This window comes from Macaca mulatta, chromosome 18, assembly GCF_049350105.2.
Source record: "Macaca mulatta isolate MMU2019108-1 chromosome 18, T2T-MMU8v2.0, whole genome shotgun sequence".
Taxonomy (NCBI): Eukaryota; Metazoa; Chordata; class Mammalia; order Primates; family Cercopithecidae; genus Macaca; species Macaca mulatta.
This window is the reverse complement of record NC_133423.1, coordinates 82,896,367-82,918,380: the sequence shown is the minus strand read 5'-3', so window position 1 is coordinate 82,918,380 and position 22,014 is coordinate 82,896,367. Positions and strand designations below refer to the sequence as shown.

The 22,014-nt window shown below is 42.0% G+C and overlaps 1 protein-coding gene across 2 annotated transcripts in view; it reads left to right on the top strand.

The window, feature by feature from the left end:
- Positions 1-21,181, top strand: part of LOC114673814 (uncharacterized) — a 102,680-nt gene extending 81,499 nt beyond the window's left edge. The window contains exon 3 of one of the 2 annotated variants that reach the window (XR_013408396.1): positions 14,307-21,181. The gene's annotated coding sequence lies outside the window, so the exon portion shown is untranslated. The other variant, XR_013408399.1, reaches the window with a different exon arrangement.
- The last annotated feature ends 833 nt before the right edge of the window (positions 21,182-22,014 follow it).

Below are 22,014 nucleotides of genomic sequence, written 5' to 3'. Positions count from 1 at the left end.
AAAGATTTTTTTGATCAATGCCCCACAAGCACAGGTAACCAAAGCAAACATGAACAAATAGGCTGGCAACGAGTCAAAAAGCTTCTGCACAACAAAGGAGAACAAATGGCCAGACAACTGACAGAATGGGAGAAAATATCTGCCAGCTACCCATTTGACAAGACATTAATAACCAGAGTATATACCGAGCTCAAAAAACACGAATAATCCAACGTAAAAATAGGCAGAAGATTTGAACAGACATTTCTCAAAAGACGACACAGAAATGCCAAACAGGCATAGGAAAAATGTTCAACATCACTGATCATCAGAGAAATGCAATTCAAAAGTACGGTGAGATATCATCTCACCCCGGTTAAAATGGCTTTTATCCAAAGGACAGGCAATAATAAATGCTGTTGAGGATATGGAGAAAAGGGAACCCTGTACACTGTTGGTGGAAACATAGTAAGACTAACATGGAGCACAGTTGGGAGGTTCCTCAAAAAGCTAGATCTACCATATGATCCAGCAATCCCATTGCTAGGTATATTCTCCAAAGAAAGGACATTAGAATATCAAGAGACGTCTGCATTCCCATGTTTGTTGCAGCACTGTTCACAGTAGTCAAAATTTGGAAGCAACCTAAGTGTCTATCAACAGATGAATGGATAAAAAACATGTGGTACATATACACAATGGAGTTGTGTATATTCAGCCACAGAAGAGAGTGAGATCCTGTCATTTGCAACAACATGGATGGAACTGGAGGTCATTATGTTAACTGGAATAGGCCAGGCAAAGAAAAACATTTTATGTTCTCACTTATTTGTGGGATCTAAAATTCAAAAAGATTAAACTTGTGGAGATAGAGTAGAAGGATGGTTGCCAGAGGCTGGGAAGGGTAGTGGCAAGGAGGTGGAGATGGAAATTGGTTAATGGGTACAAAAAATAGCATGAATAAGACCTAGTGTTTGGTAGCACAACAGGGTGATAATAATTGCACATTTTAAAAGAACTATAAGACTATAATTGGATGGTTTGTAACACAAAGGATGAATGCTTGAGAAGATGGATACCCCATTCTCCATGCTGATTATTAAGCATTACATGCCTGTACCAAAATATGTCATGTACTAAATAAGTGTATATACCTACTATATACTCACAAAATAAAAGTTTATAAAAGGAACTGTTAAGGAAAATGGCATATTATATGAGAGAATGAGATAGGCTGGAATTTTTCCCCTTGAATAAAAAAGGATGTTTAAAAATTTAGGGCCCGGGGTGGTGGCTCATGCCTCTAATGCCAGCACTTTGGGAGGCCAAGACGGGAGGATCACGAGGTCAGGAGACTGAGACCATCCTGGCTAACATGGTGAAATCCCGTCTCTACTAAAAATACAAAAACAAAACAAAACAAAACAAAAAACAGCCGGGTGTGGTGGCCGGTGCCTGTAGTCCCAGCTACTCGGGAGGCTGAGGCAGGAGAATGGCGTGAACCCAGGAGGCGGAGCTTGCAGTGAGCCGAGATCGTGCCCCTGCACTCTAGCCTAGGGGACAGAGCAAGACTCTGTCTCAAAAAAAATAAAAAAAAAAAAAATTAAATAAAAAATTTCTAAGAAATTTTGTAAGGTATTAACAATTTGCAAAAGTAATCCTATTTGCATTATCTTTTCAGGTGTGCAAAATCGTTTAAATAAAAAATACATCAAATGTTTTAAGACTCAGATGGTAACATGAGTGCATCAACAACTTTACACATTTCCACTGATTTCAGTTTGAGGACTGCCTGAGGAATCACCATTTATTAGGTAGACACATTTTAAGATAACACCTTTCTTACATGTTAGGGTAAACCTGGGTATTTTCTACCAAATAGAATCACTTAAATAAAAACTTGTTAGTGTGTCATGAGCACTTTTCAGTGTCAGCCACAGACATATCATAATTATAATTATCATGAGCCTAACATTCTTCCAGGATCTTTGGGTCTAACACGCTTCTTGAGCACATCTTCCTATGGCACTGAGGCGATGTCTATTCGTGAATTTCCTTCCACCGCCATTGTTTTGTTCTTAATTTTACCACTAATTTTCTTCCCTGTAGCACCTCCATAAACAACTTACATATAATGCCTCTGGTTGCAAAACATCAATTTTATGATTAAAGAAATAAAGAAGGTGAATTACAGCAAGTAAATGGGGAATACCCTTCAGAAAGCAGCCTTATAAGAGCTGCTGATAGACAACATAAAAACAAAAAATGGATTATGATAATGTAGCCCTCTCATACATGAAATACAAGCCCCAGCTGAAAGGAGTTACAGAACTTCTAAAGGGCAGTCGGTAACCTGTCTAAAAACTTACCAAATTCTCTCTCTGGCTCGAAGGCTCAAACTACTTGCCCCCTGTTGATCTACTTCCTCAGCAGGACTCCATTGAAACTTCTCTCACGTATTTATAAAAGAAGGCATTATCAAAGGCATTACATGGTAAACCTGACCTACTACACTATGAAATGCTTATCAGCTATTGGAACATGTCACCTAGATTTTGAATTATGGTATAAAAGGTGAGAAATTAACACACACCTACACATGCACACACACACACATTGTTTAAGAAAAATATGAATATGAGCTTATGGTAAAGGCTCTATTCCTTATGCTGTTGATGGCATTGATCAAGGGAATATACAAACAAGGAAATGTGTGACACTGAGCATCCCTATGATTTGTGCCCCAGAACACCAAACAGCACTGTTAATTACAACCAAGAGCAACACAGGCAGATCTGGAACTCAAGTATCTAAGCCATGATTATAGTCTGAAAAATATCAAAACTAAGTCTATAAGAAAACCGAATATTTGAAACACAAGAAAGATCACATTCCATCCCTTTGTTAAAGGTAGTAAATATTGTACCTATAGTAAGTGTGCAAGGTGACTAAATTAAAACCTAAAGAGTGGGTAAAAGCATAAAATAATTCTATTTTTAAAAAAAGACCTACACAAAATAAAAATGTAGTAATTTATTCAGCTATATATTTTCCATAAAAATGTCATAGTCTCACAGATACATTTATGGTAAAAAAATAATAACCTAAATAAATTCTGAGAAAGTAGTAGCTAATAAGAATAATTTCGAGAACCACCACCACCATTGGCATAATGATCTGTGCTTAGCTCAAGTGCTATCTAACGTGCTCAGGGCAGACATTACTCATCACATTTCTCTGCAGAGTCCAGAAAAGATCCAACATTCTTCTCAACACAGATATCCAGGCAACTGCTACCAAACATCCTGAACCACAGGACAAATCTCTTTGTAATCTATAGACACTACTTATTGGACAATTTGCAGATGAGTTCTTCCTAACTTTCTGTATATAAAAGCAAAGTCAACAGATCAAAATCTAACTATTGGCCTCCACTGTGGAATTAGAAAGCTATCCTTGGGGAGAGGGAGAAACTGTCTAATGCATGTCAACTTGTTAAGTACCAAATTTTGTACATTAAATTTATTTAAATATGATTTTTCAGGATAGACAGAATGAGGGCGGGGGAGAAAATTACCCCCAAATCAGCATCTTTTACACCAGTATGTGTTAAAGAAAAATGAACTAAATATCATGAACAACAATGCCAACTACTGTACCCCTGACTATTCTCCTCACCTCTTCCAAGCAACTCAAATCACTTTTCTTCCCTAGATACCTCAAAGCAGGGTCTAACTACAAAATGTATGCACTCTTCTTTAAATATACATTTTCCTGGTCATTTATTATATAATTAAACTAAAACTCAATAGGTCGTTATACTTCTGCTGTGCTCAGTGTCTTGGACAAGGAGAAAGATGTCCAGCTTTAAACTTTTTCCATCACAGGTTAATGGCATAGGAATAATTTTGTGGAAGGTCTGAACTAGTCACCATATTTTAAAAGAAATACACATTACTTTTAAAATCATATATATTCACTTCCAACACTAATGGCAAATGAAGCACCTCCCACTCAAAGCCCAATTGAAATATTGTTAAATGCGTGTTAAATAAAAATTTCTAAAGCAATTTTGTAAGGTATTAACAATTTGCAAAAGTAATCCGATTTACAATATCTTTTCAGGTTGCATGTAAAGAGGAAGAGAGATTGTTGTTTAAAATAATAAAAGCATTGATGGTAGAGAGAAAAGAAGGAAGACACCTTGATAGTTAACAGAAACACAATGATGAAAGAACACAACAGTCAAAAGTACCAGACAGAAGGGGGCTCTGAAAATGTCATCAAAGCCACAATGACCAGGCTATTTAAAGAAGTGTGATCAGCATCAGCTGGCTACTCAGGTCCCTTGCCCTTTCATTTACTACCTCTAAACAAATCACGTTCCTCTGGTAGGAGAGGTATTTATAACCCAGCATAGACCTAGGCCTGCCTCTGAATAGTGAACAACCTATGTGGGGACACACCTTGTCTTGTGGCCTGAGATGAAGAAGGCAGGCCTGGAGGTGACTTGTGGATCTCCACACCTGACACTGGAAGGGGGAGCCAGCACTACCCAAGGGTAGGACGTTCTAAAGCTCATGACCCCAAAATACAGCCTTCCGGCTTTTGTTTGTTTGTTCCAAGAATATGAGGGGTTCACCCTAGCCACTCCCACCTATGCACCGCAGGGAAGCTGCTCTGTTGACACCCCTGGCCACTGACAGCATTTGTAGAAGCCCACAGTTGGCCATCCCAGCCAAGACCTTTAAGACCTGCTCAGGAATCAGACCTTTCCGGTTGCAGCAGAAACCCATTTGGCCACCTATACTATTCAGCCTCCTCCTTGTTCACAAAAATGGACAGCCAATGACCACCCAGTCACATAAGGAAATCCAACAGCAAGAAAGGAAAGGACAAAGATGTAAATAGAAAGTGAGGCAGGGCCGGGCGCGGTGGCTCAAGCCTGTAATCCCAGCACTTTGGGAGGCCGAGATGGGCGGATCACGAGGTCAGGAGATCGAGACCATCCTGGTTAACACGGTGAAACCTCGTCTCTACTAAAAAAAATACAAAAAAAAAAAAACAAAAACAAAAACAAAACTAGCCGGGCGAGGTGGCGGGCGTCTGTAGTCCCAGCTACTCGGGAGGCTGAGGCAGGAGAATGGCGTAAACCCGGGAGGCGGAGCTTGCAGTGAGCTGAGATCTAGCCACTGCACTCCAGCCTGGGCGACAGAACGAGACTCCGTCTCAAAAAAAAAAAAAAAAAAAAAAAAAAAAAAGAAAGTGAGGCAGAATCGGAGCACAAGAGAACACACTGGCCCTGGGAGAAACAGGTAATTCATGGACGAGAAACCTTCAAACAGGTAATTCATGAACAAAAAACATTCAAAGGATATTACATCATATTATGTTAAATATTACAACATAGTCTAGTTCAACAAAGAACAAATTGGCAAGACAAAAAGTGGAAATCAAAAATGTCCAAGACCTACTGAAAAAGTAAAAATAATACCTGTTGAAATTAGTAATTTACATGGGCCAGGGGTTCGGATGGGGGCAGGTTCATCACAAACGGGTCAGTTTGAGTGATGAAATGTTCTACATTTTGATCATGGTCGTGGTTACTTGACTACAGGTGTTTGTCAAAACTCATAGAACCATATTCTAGAAAGAATAAATTTTACTCTAGAAAAATTTGAAAAGTGATTTTAAAAATGCTTGTTGAAGTAAGTGCCCAGCAGAACAAGCAAAATATCTTTAACCCAGGCCGGGCGCGGTGGCTCACGCCTGTAATCCCAGCACTTTGGGAGGCCGAGGCAGGCGGATCACGAGGTTAGGAGATCGAGACCATCCTGGCTAACACGGTGAAACCCCGTCTCTACTAAAAATACAAAAAAATTAGCCGGGCGTGGTGGCAGGTGCCTGTAGTCCCAGCTACTCGGGAGGCTGAGGCAGGAGAATGGCGCGAACCCGGGGGGCGGAGCTTGCAGTGAGCCGAGATCGTGCCACTGCACTCCAGCCTGGGAGACAGAGCGAGACTCAGTCTCAAACAAAAACAAAAACAAAAACAAAACAAAAAAAACTTTAACCCTAGAGAGATTTCAGCATCCAAAAGTAGAACTTCAGAAAGCTTCTGTAGAGGGAGAAAAAGTTTGCCTATAAAGTTATCTTGGTCTGGGCACAGTGGCTCATGACTTTAATCTCAGCACTTTCGGAGACCGAGGCGAGCAATTTGCTTGCCTGGGCAACATAGTGAGATGCTGCCTCTTAAAAAAAATGAGAGAGCGAGCGAGCGAGCGAGAGAGTGAGGGAGGAAGTTATATATCTTATCAGCAAAACTATGCCTTTAAAATTTAGAGGAAAAATAGTTTTCTACCCTATGAAGACAAAAATGTGACATTTTCAATCAAGCAATGACTCAAAGTTACAACCCGTGTACACCATATTTAAAAAAAATTAATATAGGATATTTCCTATGAAAACAAAAATATTCAAGAGACAACTAAATGGTATAGCAAATTCAGTGACAGCTAAAAATGCCCTAAAATGGTGTTTTTAAAACTTTGGTTAGAGCCAACAGTAAGAGATGCATCTATTCACAGCTTAGAACACACACAGATGTGTATAAAATGCAAGCTACAAAGTAATATCTGGATTTATATTATGTGATGCTCTATAAGTTTTCCTATTCTAGTGTATTCCTTTTTAAAAATACTGTTCTTTACCCACTAAATCAACATCTTGACTCAGTAATGGATCCAATCCACAGATTGAAAAATAGATTTCACAGAAGCAAGCAAGCAAAAACAAAACCAAGAATATGAGGATCTACTAGTCCATGACATGTACGATACTCCTTTTGACTGGCAGAGGTTTAATGGAATGGATTATGGAGCTAGAGAATATTTTTGAAATACCTATTGTGTTAGTTCTTATGTTGCTACAGAAAAATACCTGAGATTGGTTAATTTATAAAGAAAAATGTATTTGGTTTATGGTTCTGCAAACAGCACGGGAGGCGTGGCACCAGCATCTGCTTCTAGTGAGACCTCAGCAAGCTTCCAATCATGGTGGGAGGCAAAGGGGGAGCAGGCAGGTGTGTCACACGGTGAGAGAGGAGGGAAGGAGAGAGAGAGAGGGAGAGGGAGAGGGAGGGAGGGAGGGAGGGAGAGAGGGAGAGGGAGAGGGAGGGAGGGAGGGAGGGAGAGAGGGAGAGGGAGGGAGAGAGAAAGGTATTGTCAGGCTCCTTTAAACAATCAGCTTTGGCCTGAACTGACAGAGTGAGAACTCACTCATTACCACAGAAGGGCAAATCTCCAACACTTGGGACCACATTTCAACATGAAATTTAAAGGGGACAAATATCTAAGCCATACCACCAACTGACCTTTTCGTCCTCCCAGTATTTCCCCCTTTCTCTCTCCCCAGTGTCTCATTCAAGGAAGTACTCTTTCCAGGGTTCACACTCTTAGGAGGGATGACAGTGTAGAAAATGGAAGTGGTCAGCTAGGTTCTGCTTTGGTATTTCCTAACACCTGAAGACATTAGGTAGAATATACTAGGAACTCCTTGTGGGGAAATCACTATAAAGAAAATGGTTCTAAGAGATTATCATTCAGATTAAGAGAGGAAGGGAATAAACAGAATAAAGAAAGGGGAACTTTGTACACCTAGGCCTGGTTCAGATCCCCCAAGCCCAGGCAGATAGGTCACTGACAGCCTCCAGAGCAGTGGCCCATGGGGACCAGGAAGCACATGTCCACAGGAACTTCATGTGTGCTCCAGGCAGAAGTCCAGAACCACAGGAGTCAGAAATGAGAAAGGCAATGGAATCAGGAAGAAGGAATCTTTCACAATAAACTATGTAGGCTTGGGATAGAGAACCAGGCAATAAAACCAAGATGTGGCTCCTGCAAGGTCCTGGCACCATGCAAGGCCCTGGCACCACGCAAGGCCCCAGTGATTTAGCCACTATTTAAAGGAAAATAATGTGGAGACTCACAGTTACTCATATTAAATTTTCATAAAACAAACATATTAAGTTTTCAAGCCAGAATAAGCATTAAAATAAAAATCATTATAGGAAAATAAAGTTACATTTCTGGTACATCTTAGTCCAGGACTGAGAGTTACACTTCAGACAATTACATTTTCTTTTGTTGTTGTTAACATCTATTTTAGGTTTGAGGGTACATATGAAGGTTTGTTCCACAGGTAAACTTGTGTCATGGGGGTTTCTTGTACATATTATTTCATTACCCAGGTATTAAGCCTAGTATCTGATAGTTATCTTTTCTACTCCTCTCCCTCCTCCCACCTTCCACCCTCAAGCAGACCTTAGTGTCTGCTGTTCCCTTCTCTGTGTTCATGAGTTCTCATCATTAAGCTCCCACTTATAAGTGAGAACATGTGGTATTTAGTTTTCTATTCCTGCATTAGTTTGTTAAGGATAATGGCCTCCAGCTTCATCCACATTCCCACAAAAGACATGACCTTATTCTTTTTTATGGTTGCATTATATTCCGTGGTGTATATGTACCACATTTTCTTGGGCCAATCGGTCACTGCTGCGCATTTAGGTTGATTCCATGTCTTTGCTGTTGTCAATGGTGCTGCAACGAACATTCACATGAATGTGTCTTTATGGTAGAATGCTTTATATTTCCCTAGGTACGTACACAGTAATGGAATTGCTGGGTGGAATGCTGGTTCTGCTTTTAGGGTGGGATAGTAGTTCTCCTTTTAGCTTTCTAAGGACTCACCATACGGCTTTCCACAATTGTGGAATTAACACTCCCACCAACAGTTTATGTGTTCCCTTTTCTCTACAACCTTGCCAGCATCTGTTGTTTTCCGACTTTTTTATAACAGCCATTCTGACTGGTGTGAGATAGTATCTCATTGTGGATTTGATTTGCATTTCTCTGATCATCAGTGATACCAGGTTTTTCTTATATGCCTGTTGGCTGCATGTAGATCTTCTTTTGGAAAGTGTCTGTTCATGTCCTTTGCCAACTTTTTAATGGGGTTGTTTTCTCTTGTAAATTTGTTTAAGCTCCTTATAGATGCCGGATATTAGAGCTTTGTCAGATTCATAGTTTGCAAATATTTTCTCCCATTTTGTAGACTGTTTGCTCTGTTGATAGTTTCTCTTGCCATGCAGAAGCTCTTAATTTTAATTAGACCCCATTTGTCAATTTTTGACTGTGATTGCTTTTGGTGTCTTTCTCATCAAATCTTTGGTCATTTCAGTGTCTGGGATGGTATTGCCTAGGTTGTCTTCCAAGATTTTTATAGTTTTTGGTTTTACATTTAAGAGTTTAATCCATCTTGAGTTGACTTTTATATATGGTGTAAAAAAGTATCCAGCTTCAATCTTTTGCATATGGCTAGCCAGTCATTCAAGAGACATTTACTGAATAGGGATCTTTTCCCCAGTGCTTGTTTCTGTTAGCTTTGTCAAAGAACAAATAGTTGGAGGTATGTAACCTTATTTTTGGATTCTCTCTTCAGTTCCATTGGCATATATGTCTGTTTGGGTTACTGTAGCCCTGTAGTATAGTTTGAAGTCGGGTAACCTGATGCCTCCAGCTTTGTTCTTTTTGTTTAGGATTGCCTTGGTTATTCCAGCTTTTCTGATTCCATATGAACTTTAAAATCGTTTTTTTCTTTTTTTTTCCAGACAGAGTCTCGCTCTGTCATCCAGGCTGGAATGCAGTGATGTCATCTTGGCTCACCAAAACTTCAGCCTCACAAGTTCAAGCAATTCTCCTGCTTCAGCCTCCTGAGTAGCTGGGGTTACAGGTGTGCACCACCACACCCAGCTAATTTTTGTAGTTTTAGTAGAGATGGGATTTCATTGTGTTGGCCAGGCTGGTCTTGAACTCCTGATGTTCAGTGATCCACCCCGCTTGGCCTCCCAAAGTGCTGGAATTACAGGCATGAGCCACCAGGCCTGGCCCGTTTTTTTCTAGTTTTTTTCTAGTTCTGCAAAGAATATCATTGTAGTTAAATATAAATAGCACCGAGTGTACAAACTGCTTTGGGCAGTATGGCCATTTTAATGATATTGCCTCTTCCTATTCACGAGCATGAAAGTTTTTTGGGTTTTACATTTGCTTGTGTCATCTCTTTAAGCAGTGTCTTCTTTAAGCAGTGCTTTGTAATTCTCCTTGTAGAGCTCTTTCACCTCCCTTGTTAGCTATATTCCTAAATATTTTTCTGTGTGGGCATTGTGAATGGGATTGAATTCCTGATTTGGTTCTCATCTTGACTGTTGTTGGTGTATAAGAGTGCTAGTTATTTTTGTACACTGATTTTGTATACTGAGACTGCTAAAGTTGTTTATCAGCTTAAGGAGATTTTTGGCCGAGGCTATGGGGTTTTCTTTTTTCTCTGGAAATGGAATCTTGCTCTGTTGCCCAGCTTGGAGGGCAATGGCCCGATCTCGGCTTCAACTATGGGGTTTTCTAAATATAGAATAATATTGTCTACAAACAGGGATAGTTTGGCTTCCTCTCTTCCTGTTTGGATGCCTTTATTTCTGTTTGATTGCTCTGGTGAGGGCTTCCAATACTATGTTGAATAGGCGTGGTGATATAGGGCATCCTTGTTTTGTGCTGGTTTTTGAGGGGAGTGCCTCCAGCTTTTGCCCATTCAGTATGATCCTGGCTGCAGATTTGTCATGAATGGCTCTTATTATTTCAAGACATGTTCCTTCAACATCTAGTTAATTGAGAGTTTTTAACATGAAGGGTGTGGAATTTTGTGGAAATTCTTTTCTGCATATATTGAGATAATTGTGGTTTTTGTCTTTGGTTCTGTTTATGTGATGAATCACATTTATTGATTTGCATAGGTTAAACCAACTTTGCATCCCAGGGATGAAGCCTACTTGATCATGATGGATTGGCTTTTTGAAGTGCTGATGGATTCAGTTTGCAAAGATTTTGTTGAGGGTTTATGCATTGAAGTTAACCAAGGACAACAGCCCGAAGCTTTATTTTCTGGTTGTGTTTCTGTAGGTTTTGGTATCAGAAGAATGCTGGCCTCACAGAATGTGTTAGGGAGGAGTCCCTCCTCCTCAGTTTTTTTGGAAGCATTTCAGCAGAAATGGTATCAGCTCTTTTTTGTGCATCTGGTTGAATTTGGCTGTGAATCCATCAGGTCCTGGGCTGTTTTTTTTTTTTTTTTTTGGTAGCTTATTTATTCTGATTCAATTTTGGAGCTCATCATTTGTGTGTTAAAACATTCAATTACTTCTTGATTCAGTCGTGGGAGGGTGTATTTGTAGAAAAATTTCCCTATCTCTTCTAAGAAGGTTTTTTAGTTTGTGTGCATAGAAGCATTTGCAGTAGTTACTCATTTTACTTGTATTTCTGTGGGGTCAATGGTCACATTCCCTTCATCATTTCTAACAGTGTTTATTTGGATCGTCTCTCTTCTCTATTAGTCTAGCTAGTGGTCTATCTATCTTATTAAATTTTTCCAAAAATCAACCATTGGATTTGTTGAACTTTTGGATAATTTTCTGACTCTCAATTTCCTCCTTCAGTTAAGCTCTGACGTTGGTTATTTCCTGTCTTCTGCTAGCTGTGAAGCTGATTTATTCTTGCTTCTCTAATTCTTTCAGTTGTGATGTTAGGTCATACCACTTCCACTGGTATTCCTTGGCCAGCAGACATCTTAAATCTCACCCTGTGGGACCTTCTAGGAGGATCAGGTCGCCATCTTTGCTGTTGGGGTGACTTAGCCATTTTGGCCTTCAGTCTTTGGAGAGTCTGAGGCATCTGGAGGCTGGAGCAGACCCCCAGCACAGCACACTTGCTTTATGAAAATGGGGCCAGACTTTTTTGGTTTTTTTGGCTCACTGCAACCTCCGCCTCCGGGGTTCAAGCAATTCTCCAGCCTCAGCCTTCCGAGTAGCTGGGACTACAGGCATACGCCAGCACGCCCAGCTAATTTTTGGAGCTTTAGTAGGGATGGGTTCTTGCCATGTTGCCCAGACTGGCCTCGAACTCCTGATCTCAAGCAATCCGCCCACCTCGGCCTCCCACAGTGCTGGGATTACAGGGGGGAGCCACTGCGCCCAGGCCAGACTGCTTTTTTAAAGCGGGTTGCCAATCCTGTTCCTCTTCAATGTGTGAGACCTCCCTTGAAGACCAGGGGTCTTCAGCTACCCCTGCCAGTGTCTGCCGGCCAACAGAGGTTTCCAGCCTCCCTGGGATGAAGCTCCCAGAGGCAGAGGCAGGCCGCCACCTTTGCCATTTGGGTGGCTTAGCCAGTCCAGCTTTTGGGCTTTGGAGTGTTCTAGGTGACTGGGGGCTGAAGGCGGACCCTTACCACAGCGCAGCTGGTCTGCAAAAACGAGGCCAGCCCGCTTTTTAAAGGGAGCCCCTGATCTTGTTCCTCCTCACTGGGCAGGGCCTCCCAACTGGGGTCTCTAGCCACCTCCTACAGGTGTGTTTGGGCCACCAACAGGTCCATACCTCCCAGGGACAGAGCTCTTGGAGGGAGGGGCAGGCCGCCATCTTTGCTGTTTCACAGCCTTCACTCGTGTTACCTCGAGGTACGGGAAGATCCGAGCTGGCTAGGGACAGGATTGGGCCCCCAGCATACTGCAGCAGCCCTACAGGAAAGTCTCCAGAGTGTCACGTGGATGCCCTAAGTTACCGTATCTTTTCACTGGGCTGGTCCTCTGGGTCTGGGCTTCCAGCAATCTCCCACCAGAGATACCAAACCAGCAGCAGCTCTGCAACGCCCTGAACAGAGCCTCCAGGAGCAACTGGAAGCCTCTCTGCCACTGCCTCTACAGTGGAACTGCCCTTGCTACCTTTGGACTGACGAAGCAGCAAAGACCCCATCTGCCTTAGCCACACCTCCAGTAGGCTGCAGTTGACCCAAAAAGAGGAGGCCAGTCCACCTCTCACTGCTAAAAAAAAGAAAAAGAAAAAAAAAAAAAAAAAGGCAGTCTGGCCATATTTTCACCGAGCAGCTGTGCTGTGCTGGGGGTAGGCTTCCATTCCTGGTCACGGGGTTCACTTCCAAGCCAGACAGCTGGATCCGCCAAGCCACCCAGACCGCAAAGATGACGGGCTGCCCCTCCCGCTAGGAGCTCCGTCGCAGGGAGCCTCAAACCTCTGTCAGCTGGAGAGCATGGGCAAGAGTGCCTGGAGACTCCAGTTGGGAGGTCCCGCTCAGTGAGGATGGCGCGAGGCTGGGCTGGGCTGGTGCTGCCACCCGCAATCGGCTTGAACCCCGTAAAGCCCTCAGGATGCAATGGCTAAGTTGCCACAACAGCAAAGATGGTGGCCCACCTCTCCTTCTTGGAGGTTCATCCTGGGGAGGTTTCAGATATCTGTCAGGTGGAAACACCCGGATCAGGGACCCGCTTAAAAGGGCCAACTGGGGGCAGCTCTACGAAAACGTGGCCAGACTGCTTTTTCAAGCGGGTCCCCGATCCCGTTCCTCTTCACTGGGTGGGAGCTTTCAACTGGGGTGTCCAGCCACCCTTGCCTGTGTTCTCTGGCTGACAGAGGTCCCAAACCTCCTTGAGATGGAGCTCCCAGGGAGTGTGGTAGGCCACCATTTCTTCTATTTGGGCGACTTAGCCCATCCAGCCTTCGGGCTTGGGAGTGAACCAGGAGACCGGGGATGGAAGCAGACCCCCAGCATAGCACAGCACAGCACAACACTGCTGCTCAACAGAACCATGCCCAGACTGCTTTTTGAAAACACGTGGTGCTGTTTTCTAAAAATAGGCACAATTGCTTACGCCTGTAATCCCAGCACTTTGGGAGGCCGAGGTGGGCAGATCGTAAAGTCAGGAGTTGGAGATAAGCCTGGCCAGCATGGTGAAACCCCCTCTTCACTAAAAGTACAAAATATTAGCCAGGTTTGGTGGCGTGCGCCTGTAGTCCCAGCTACTCAGGAGGCTGAGGCAGGAGAATTGCTTGAACCCAGCAGGTGGAGGTTGCAGTGAGCTCAGATTGCACCACTGCACGCCAGCCTGGGTAGCACAGCAAGACTCTGTCTCAAGAAAGTAAAAAAATGCGGCCCCAATCCCGCTTCTCCTTACTCAGCGGGACCTGCCAACCGAGGTCTCTCCAGCTACCTCCTACAGATGCATTCAGGCCGTCAACAGGTCTGTACCTCCCTGGGACAGAGCTCCCAGCGGGAGGGGCAGGCCACCATCTTTGCTGTTTTGCAACCTTCATACTTCCAGGTGTTGAACAATCCGAGGTGACTAGGGACTGGAGTGGGCCCCCAGCATACTGCAGCAGCCCTACAGAAAAGTGGCCACACTGTTACATGGGTGCCCATTCCCAAAACTTCTCACCTGGCAGGTCCTTCAGGCCTGGGCCTCTAGCCACCCCTCGCCAGACCTATGGAGCCAGTGGCAGCTCGGCAACTCTCTTGACACAGCCTCCAAGGGCAACCGAAAGCCCCTCTGCCACTGCCTCTGCAGTGGAACTGCCCTTGCTACCCTTGGACTACTGAAGGAGCAAAGACCCCATGTCCTTGATCCACACCTCCAATAAGCTGCAGCTGACCAAAGGAGAGGAGGCCAGTTCATCTCCCATGGGCCCCACACGCTCCCCTCTGCTCACTACCAGATAGGGAACCCCTGGCTTGGGCCCACAGCACAGACCTTCCATCCTGGGCTGATTGCGCTGAGCAAATGCTGACCTGCACCTCTCTGGGTGGAGCCCCCAGGAGACACGCAAAGCACCCTTGGCCACAACCACTACTAAGAGAAAGGGACTTGGAGTCCCTTTCTCTGGGCCTCCAAGTTGGGGAAGGAACATAAACACTGAGATCGCCCCAGAGCTGTGGTGGGCAGCCCAGGAGTGCCAAGCCACAATCTATAGCCAGAACTCAAGGGGGAGAAGAACCCATACTTTCAGAGTACTGGGAAGGAACACGGCTGCAACTGTGGTTCAGCATAGACGAGCCACACAAGTGAGCGGGAGTTTACCAACTGACCAATATTCTGAAGCACCACCTACTGGATCACACCCCAAAACCTCAACACCAAAAATACCTTGCTAACATACCCCTCTCTGAAACCAAGGACAAGAAGTCAGCTTCAAATCAAGACCTGAATAAAGTGTCAGCTCCGTGAAAACATCCTGAAAAGAAGTCTATTGACTGTACTCAGTCTACACTGAAGTTAAAGGAACACCCACATGTAGAGATGAGAAAGAACTAATGCAAGAACTCTGGCACCTCAAATGGCCAGAGTGTCATATATCCTTCAAATGACCACAACAGTTTTGCAAGAAGAGTTCTTAACCAGATGGAGCTGGCCTACGTGATGGAAATAGAATTCAGAATATGGGCAGGAATGAGGATCTCTGAGATTCAGGTAGCTGGCAAAACGTAACGCAAGGAAACCGAGAATCACAATAGAATAATACAGAAGCTGACACAATAGAATCATACAGGAGCTGAAGGATGAAATAGCCACTATTAAAAAAAAGAAAAAACCCTAAGATACCTGACAGAGTTGAATAACACAATACAAGAATTTCACAATGCGACTGCAACAATTAAGAACAGCATAAATCTAGCTGAGAAAAGAATTTCAGAGCTTGAAGACTGGCTCTCTGAAATGAGACAATCAGACAAAAAAATTATAAAAACAATCAAAAGACATGAACAAAACCTCTGAGAAGTATGGGACTATGTAAAGAGGCCAAATCTCTGAATCATTGGCATCCCTGAAAGGGACAGGGAGAAAGCCAACAACTTGGAAAACCTATTTCAGCATATTGTCCATGAAAACTTTTCCAACCTCACTAGAGAATCAAACAAATTGAGGAAATACGGAGAGCTCCTGCAAGATTTTACACAAGAATACCATCTCCAAGACACATAATCATCAGATTTTCCAAGATCCAAATGAAAGAAAGAATGTTAAACGTGGCAAGAGAGAAAGGGCAAGTCACCTACAAACGGAACCCCATCAGGCTAACAGTGAACCTCTTAGCTGAAACTCTGCAAGCCAGAAGAGATTGGGGGACTATATTCGAAATTCTTAAAAGAAAAAAATCCTTCAACCAAGAATTTCATATCCAGCCAAAGTATACTTCCTGAGTGAAGGAGAAATAAGATCCTTTTCAGACAAACAAAAGTTGAGGGAGTTTGTTATCACCAGACCTGCCTTACAAGAGATCTTGAAAGGAGCGCTAAATATAGAAAGACCGCTACCAGCTAGTACAAAAACACACTTAAATACACAGACCACTGACACTATAAAGCAACCACATGAACAAGCCGGCATAACAGTTGGCTAACAACACAACATCAGAATCAAATCCACAAATATCAGCACTAACTTTATATGGAAATGGGTTAAATACCCTTCACTAAAAAGGCACAGTGTGGCAAGGTGGATATAAAAGCAAGAACCAATCGTATGCTGTCTTCAAGAGACGTGTCTAACACATAATGACACCCATGGGCTCAAAATAAAGGGATGGAGGAAAATCTACCAAGGAAATGGAAAACAGAAAAAAAGCAGGGCATGCAATCTTAATTTCAGACAAAACAGATTTCAAATCAACAAAGATCAAAAAAGACAAAGAAGGGCATTAAATAATGGTAAAGTGTTGAATTCAACAAGTGCTCCAGCACAGGAGCACCCAGATTTATAAAGCGAGGAGATATGTTTATATATAACCTATCTCACATATATGTATTATATATATCATGTTTGTGAGAATAAGTTAGATGGACATAAAAGTAATTATATAGAAAAATGTAAAACATTGTAATACTAGTTATTTTAAAGTATTAAAACACTATATATTTGAAAAACTTCACTACCACCTTCTTCCATTCACCAAGCTTACTATTAACCACTACCTGAAATATTTGGTATTAAGCCCATCTGAGATGGGCAGCCAGAGCACCCTAAGTATGTGTCTATCTTTGCTCTTACTATGTTGCGTGGATTATAGATGCCATTTTCTGGGTCCCCTCCCACTGTTTCATGTCCTCCTTATGATCTTTGTCATCTGTGCTGGGCGCAGATACTACATCTGTGAAATGTTGAATAAAGGTCCCAGGGTAAAATTGTTAACCTTGACACAAGCAGAATTGACAAAAATCTGAGAATACTCAAGGGCAAGTCTCATTCTACCTTGTTTTATGTATGTTTAGAGAAACTCCAGAAGAAACTTTCTAGTATCCAAAGGCAATTCAAATCCTTTTTGACTTCTTTCAAAGGGGAATGAGAAAAATGACCTTTTTTGAAAATGTAGACCTCAGAAAATGTTAAGAAACTTAATAATCTCACACTTTTTACCAAAGAATGCAAAATCAGTATTCTCAAGTTAATTTAATAGCTAGCAAAGCATGTTTGTGGTAGTCAAACATTTATTTATAGTAAGTTATTTTACTAACACTCAAGGCAGTTGCTACTTTGATTAAAACTCTCTTGTCTCAACTTTTTTCAGTCTTCTAACATTAGGAAATTAAAGTCTACTTTAATTGACTTCAGAAAGAAAGTATGGCCATTTCATTGCTAACTGCATATTTTAGAATAAAGAGGGGTCAAGAGTAATAACAGTGTGGTGATTATGCCAATCTACAACTACAGTTTATAAGAAACAAAATAAGGTCATCAGATGGCCAGATACTCCAAACTGGGGATTCTTTTTTGGATAAAATGTCAATGGAAATACTAGGTTGTGTCTGATTTATTGAAAAAATCAGTAAGATAGGCCACTAGCTAGACTATTAGAGAAGAGAGAAGATCCAAATAAATACAAAGAAACGTGATATTAAAAATATCTGATATAAAGTAATTTGGGTATTTGAATATTAACTTGTTATACAGCATTTGACACCTGATAAATACAACTATTTCAAGTCTCCATGACACTTCCTTCACTCTACAAGTGTGTGATGCATGGTCATCTAAAAACAGCAGCTGGAGATACAGTCAGGTCTCCCAGGCAATGCTCAAGAGACACTTCTCAATGACAGAAATTGAAATTTACAGAGACAGTCCAATGGATTAAGCCTCTTAAGAGTAAAGCACAAATGGAGAACTACCGTCTCCTACACACATCTCTCTGTAATATGTGCAGTCACGTTCCATTTCAACTTATTATTTGTACACATGGGGCAATAATCATCATTTGAAACAAAAGGAGGTTTCATTTTCAGCTAATGGGATAAAACACATCATAAGACACAGAATTTTATAGTGTCCTGAAGGTCATCATCTTAACGGTGGCTCTCAAACCTGAGTGCACATCAGAATCCCCTGGATGGCTTGTGAAACCAGCCATCTTCTGCACAGCTATTAGATCCTACACCCTCTTGCTTACAAAAGACATCACTCTACAAATTGTCCCCTTTTACTGTCATATCTTCCCCCTCTGCATATAAACATGCTTTTATTTCTCCTATTGTTTTAAAACCACTTAGAACTCTGGTTTCTGTTCCACCACCTCCCCGTTTTCTCGTGCCCTACTTGCAAACCTCAATAAAATGTCTACACTTGCCTTCTCATCCTTCCTGCCTAAAGCACATTCTTCACTTGGCTTCTAGAGCATCATGCGTCTGTGGTTCTGCTACTACCAGCTTACCGGCTTTTAAGGGTTGAATTGTTTCCGAGGATTTGTTGAAGTCCTAACCTAGGGCGCTTGAGAATACGACCTTAGTTGGAAACCGGGTCTTTGCAGATTTAACCAACCTAAGAAGAAGTCATTAGGGTAAGCCTTAATCCAATATGACTGGTGTTCAGATTTAAAAAAGAAAAATGTGGAGACAGATATGCACAGAGGGAAGATGATGTGAAGGCATACAGGGGGAAGACAGCTACATGAGTGGAGTGAGGACTCTACAAGCCACGGAATGACAAGGGTTGCCAGCAAACTCCAGAAGTCAGAGAGCTAAGGAAGGATCTCCCCTAGAGCCACCAAAGAGAGCATGGCCTCGCCAGCACCTTGATTTCAGACATCTGGCCTCCAGTACTGCCATGAACACATTTCTGTTGTTTTGGGCCACCTGGTTTTAGTAGTTTGTTATAGCACCCCTAGGAAGCTAACACCCTGGCTAATCTCCTTTGCATCAATGGACCATTTCTTATAGGGCTCAGTGACAGCACCTCTACGCTTTTCTGCATCACACCCACACTAAGTTGATGTCAACCACTCTAAGGTTTAAAGCCATGACTCTGGTCCAGGCTTCTTCCCTGGTTTCCAGACTTCATGCATCCACCTGGCTTCATGATGTTTCCTCTTTGGTATCCAACAGACATCAAAAATCTAACAACTCCCAAACCAAACTCCTGATTCTCCCACAGAAAACCTGTGTGCCCCAGTCTCTCCAACTGCAGTGAATTAATACTCACTGACCTACTGTTCAGACAAAAAGGAAAAAAAAAATAAAAAGAGTGACATTTGACTTCCTTCATTTTCTATATCTCACACCCCAAAGAAAAATCGGGCTCCTCCTTCAACCTGTGTTCACAAGATGACCTCTTCCAATGTCTCCTGCTATCCCTACCAAGGAGCAAATCCTACCATTTCTTGCCTGGATGACCACAATAGAACCCAATGGGTCTTCCTGCTTCCACCTTTGTCTCCTGCATCCTGGTTTCCACATGGTATCCTAACACAGCTTTTAAAATACAAATCAGGTATACCATTGCTCTTTTCCTTTCACACAGAGGAAAAGCTAAAATTCTTCAAATTTCCCAAAAGACACCACATGATCCCTGCGTCCTCCAAACCCCCTGACTTCATCTCCTTTTCCTGCACCCCTGCTCCCTTTCCCTGTAGTCTCCCCATTCACTGCCTTTTTACTTTTCTCTAATGCACCTGCGTGCTGTTACTCCTACATTGATACCTTCTCTTCCCTCAAACGTGTCCACAGCTTGCTCCAGTTCCATCAGGTCTCCTCTACTCAGATGTCACCTCATGAGAGAGGCCATCACTGACCATCCTGTACAAACTAGTAACTCCTCCAGCCTGGCATTCTCTCAGCTGCCTTATGGTTTCATAGCCTCCATCACCATGTGACCTATTAGCTATTTTCCTGTTTTAGATTTTCAGTATGTGTTTATTTATTTAGAGATAGGGTCTCACTCTGTCACTCAGGCTGGGAGTGCAGTGGCAAGATGACAGCTCACTGCTGTAAAGCAGAAAATTATTTGGATAATGAGAGTGTATCTTTTTCTTTGGGGCAAGGAAGCAAATCATGAAAACAAGACTGGAATATAGAAATATGATACTAATATATATGGTAAATTCTTGAGAAAAGAGCCTGATAAAACAAAATTTTAAAACACACAATAAAGAATACAAGATTTAGAACAAAGTTTATGAAAAAAGTGTAAAAAAATATATTCATGTTCAGAATATATAAAGAACTCTTACAAATTATTAACAAAAAGGCATCAACTAAAACATGGTCAAAGGAGGATAATGACCAGGTTTTTCATCCAAGAACATAGACAATGTCCAGTAACCACATGACAAGATGCTCAACATCAAAGGGAAAGGCAAATCAAAACCACAGTGAGGTACCACTTCACACCACTAGAATGCCTATAATAAAAAAGATGAAAAATAAATACTGGAAAAGATGTGGAGAAACTGGAACCCTCATACACTGCTGGCGGAAATGTAAAATTGTACAGCTGTGTTGAATAACAGCCTGACAGTTCCTTAAGATTAAACACAGTTACCATTTGACCTCGATTCCCACTCGAGTATTCACCCAAGAGGAACATATGTCCACATATGTGTCCACAGTACATTATTCATAATAGTTAAAACCTGGAAACAATCCAAATGTCCATCAACTGTTAAATAAAATGTGGTATTTCTCTGCAACAGAAAATTGCAAATAAGAGGAAATAAACTACCGATACATGCTGTACAATATACATGAGCCTTGAAAACATTATGCTGCCGGGCGCGGTGGCTCACGCCTGTAATCCCAGCACTTTGGGAGGCCGAGGCGGGCGGACCACAAGGTCAGGAGATCGAGACCACGGTGAAACCCCGTCTCTACTAAAAATACAAAAAATTAGCCGGGCGCGGTTGTGGACGCCTGTAGTCCCAGCTACTCGGGAGGCTGAGGCAGGAGAATGGCGTGAACCTGGGAGGCGGAGCTTGCAGTAAGCCGAGATCGCGCCACTGCACTCCAGCCTGGGCGACAGAGCGAGACTCCGTCTCAAAAAAAAAAAAAAAGAAAACATTATGCTAAGTGAAATAACCCAGACACAAAAAGCCAATGTTTTATGATTTCAGTTATATAATATACCTGGCATAGGTAAATTCATAGAGACAGAAAGTAGAATAGAGGTTACTAGGGATGAAGAGAGGGATTATGGGAAGATGTTTAATGGGTACAGAATTTCTTTTAGGGATGATGAAAAACTTGTAGAAATGGATAGCGATTGTTGTATGACATTGTGAATGTACTTAATGCCACTGAACTATGGAGTCAAAAATTGTTAAAACTCTAAATTTTATGTTATGTATATTTCACCAGAACTTTCAAAAAGAATTGACATAGAGCATTTTAAACAGAATACAAGATTTAAGCTAAAAAATTCAAGAAAAAACATTTAAAAATTATTTTAAATTAAATATCAACTTAACTTTCTCCCCCAAATCAATTAATCCTTTAATTATATTAACAACATAAAAAACCATATGATTATGTATTAGATGCAGAAAAAGCATTTGAGAAAACTAAACATTTTTCATTAAAAAAAAAAAAATCTCAGCAAACTGGGGATACAAGAGAATTTCTTTGACATGTCAAAGGGCATCTTTAAAATACCTAATGCTAACATCCTATGTAATGATGAAAGACTGAATGCTTTCCCCTAAGATCGAGAATAAGACAGGCATGTCAGCTCCTACCACTTCTATTCAACACTGTACTGCAGATTTGAGCCACTGTAACCACTTTTTAAAAGGGAGTTGGGAGAAGGAAGAAAGGAAGGAAGGAAGGAAGAAAGGGAGGAAGGGAGGAAGAAAGAAATGGAGGAAAATAAAAAGCATCTAGACTGAAAAGAAA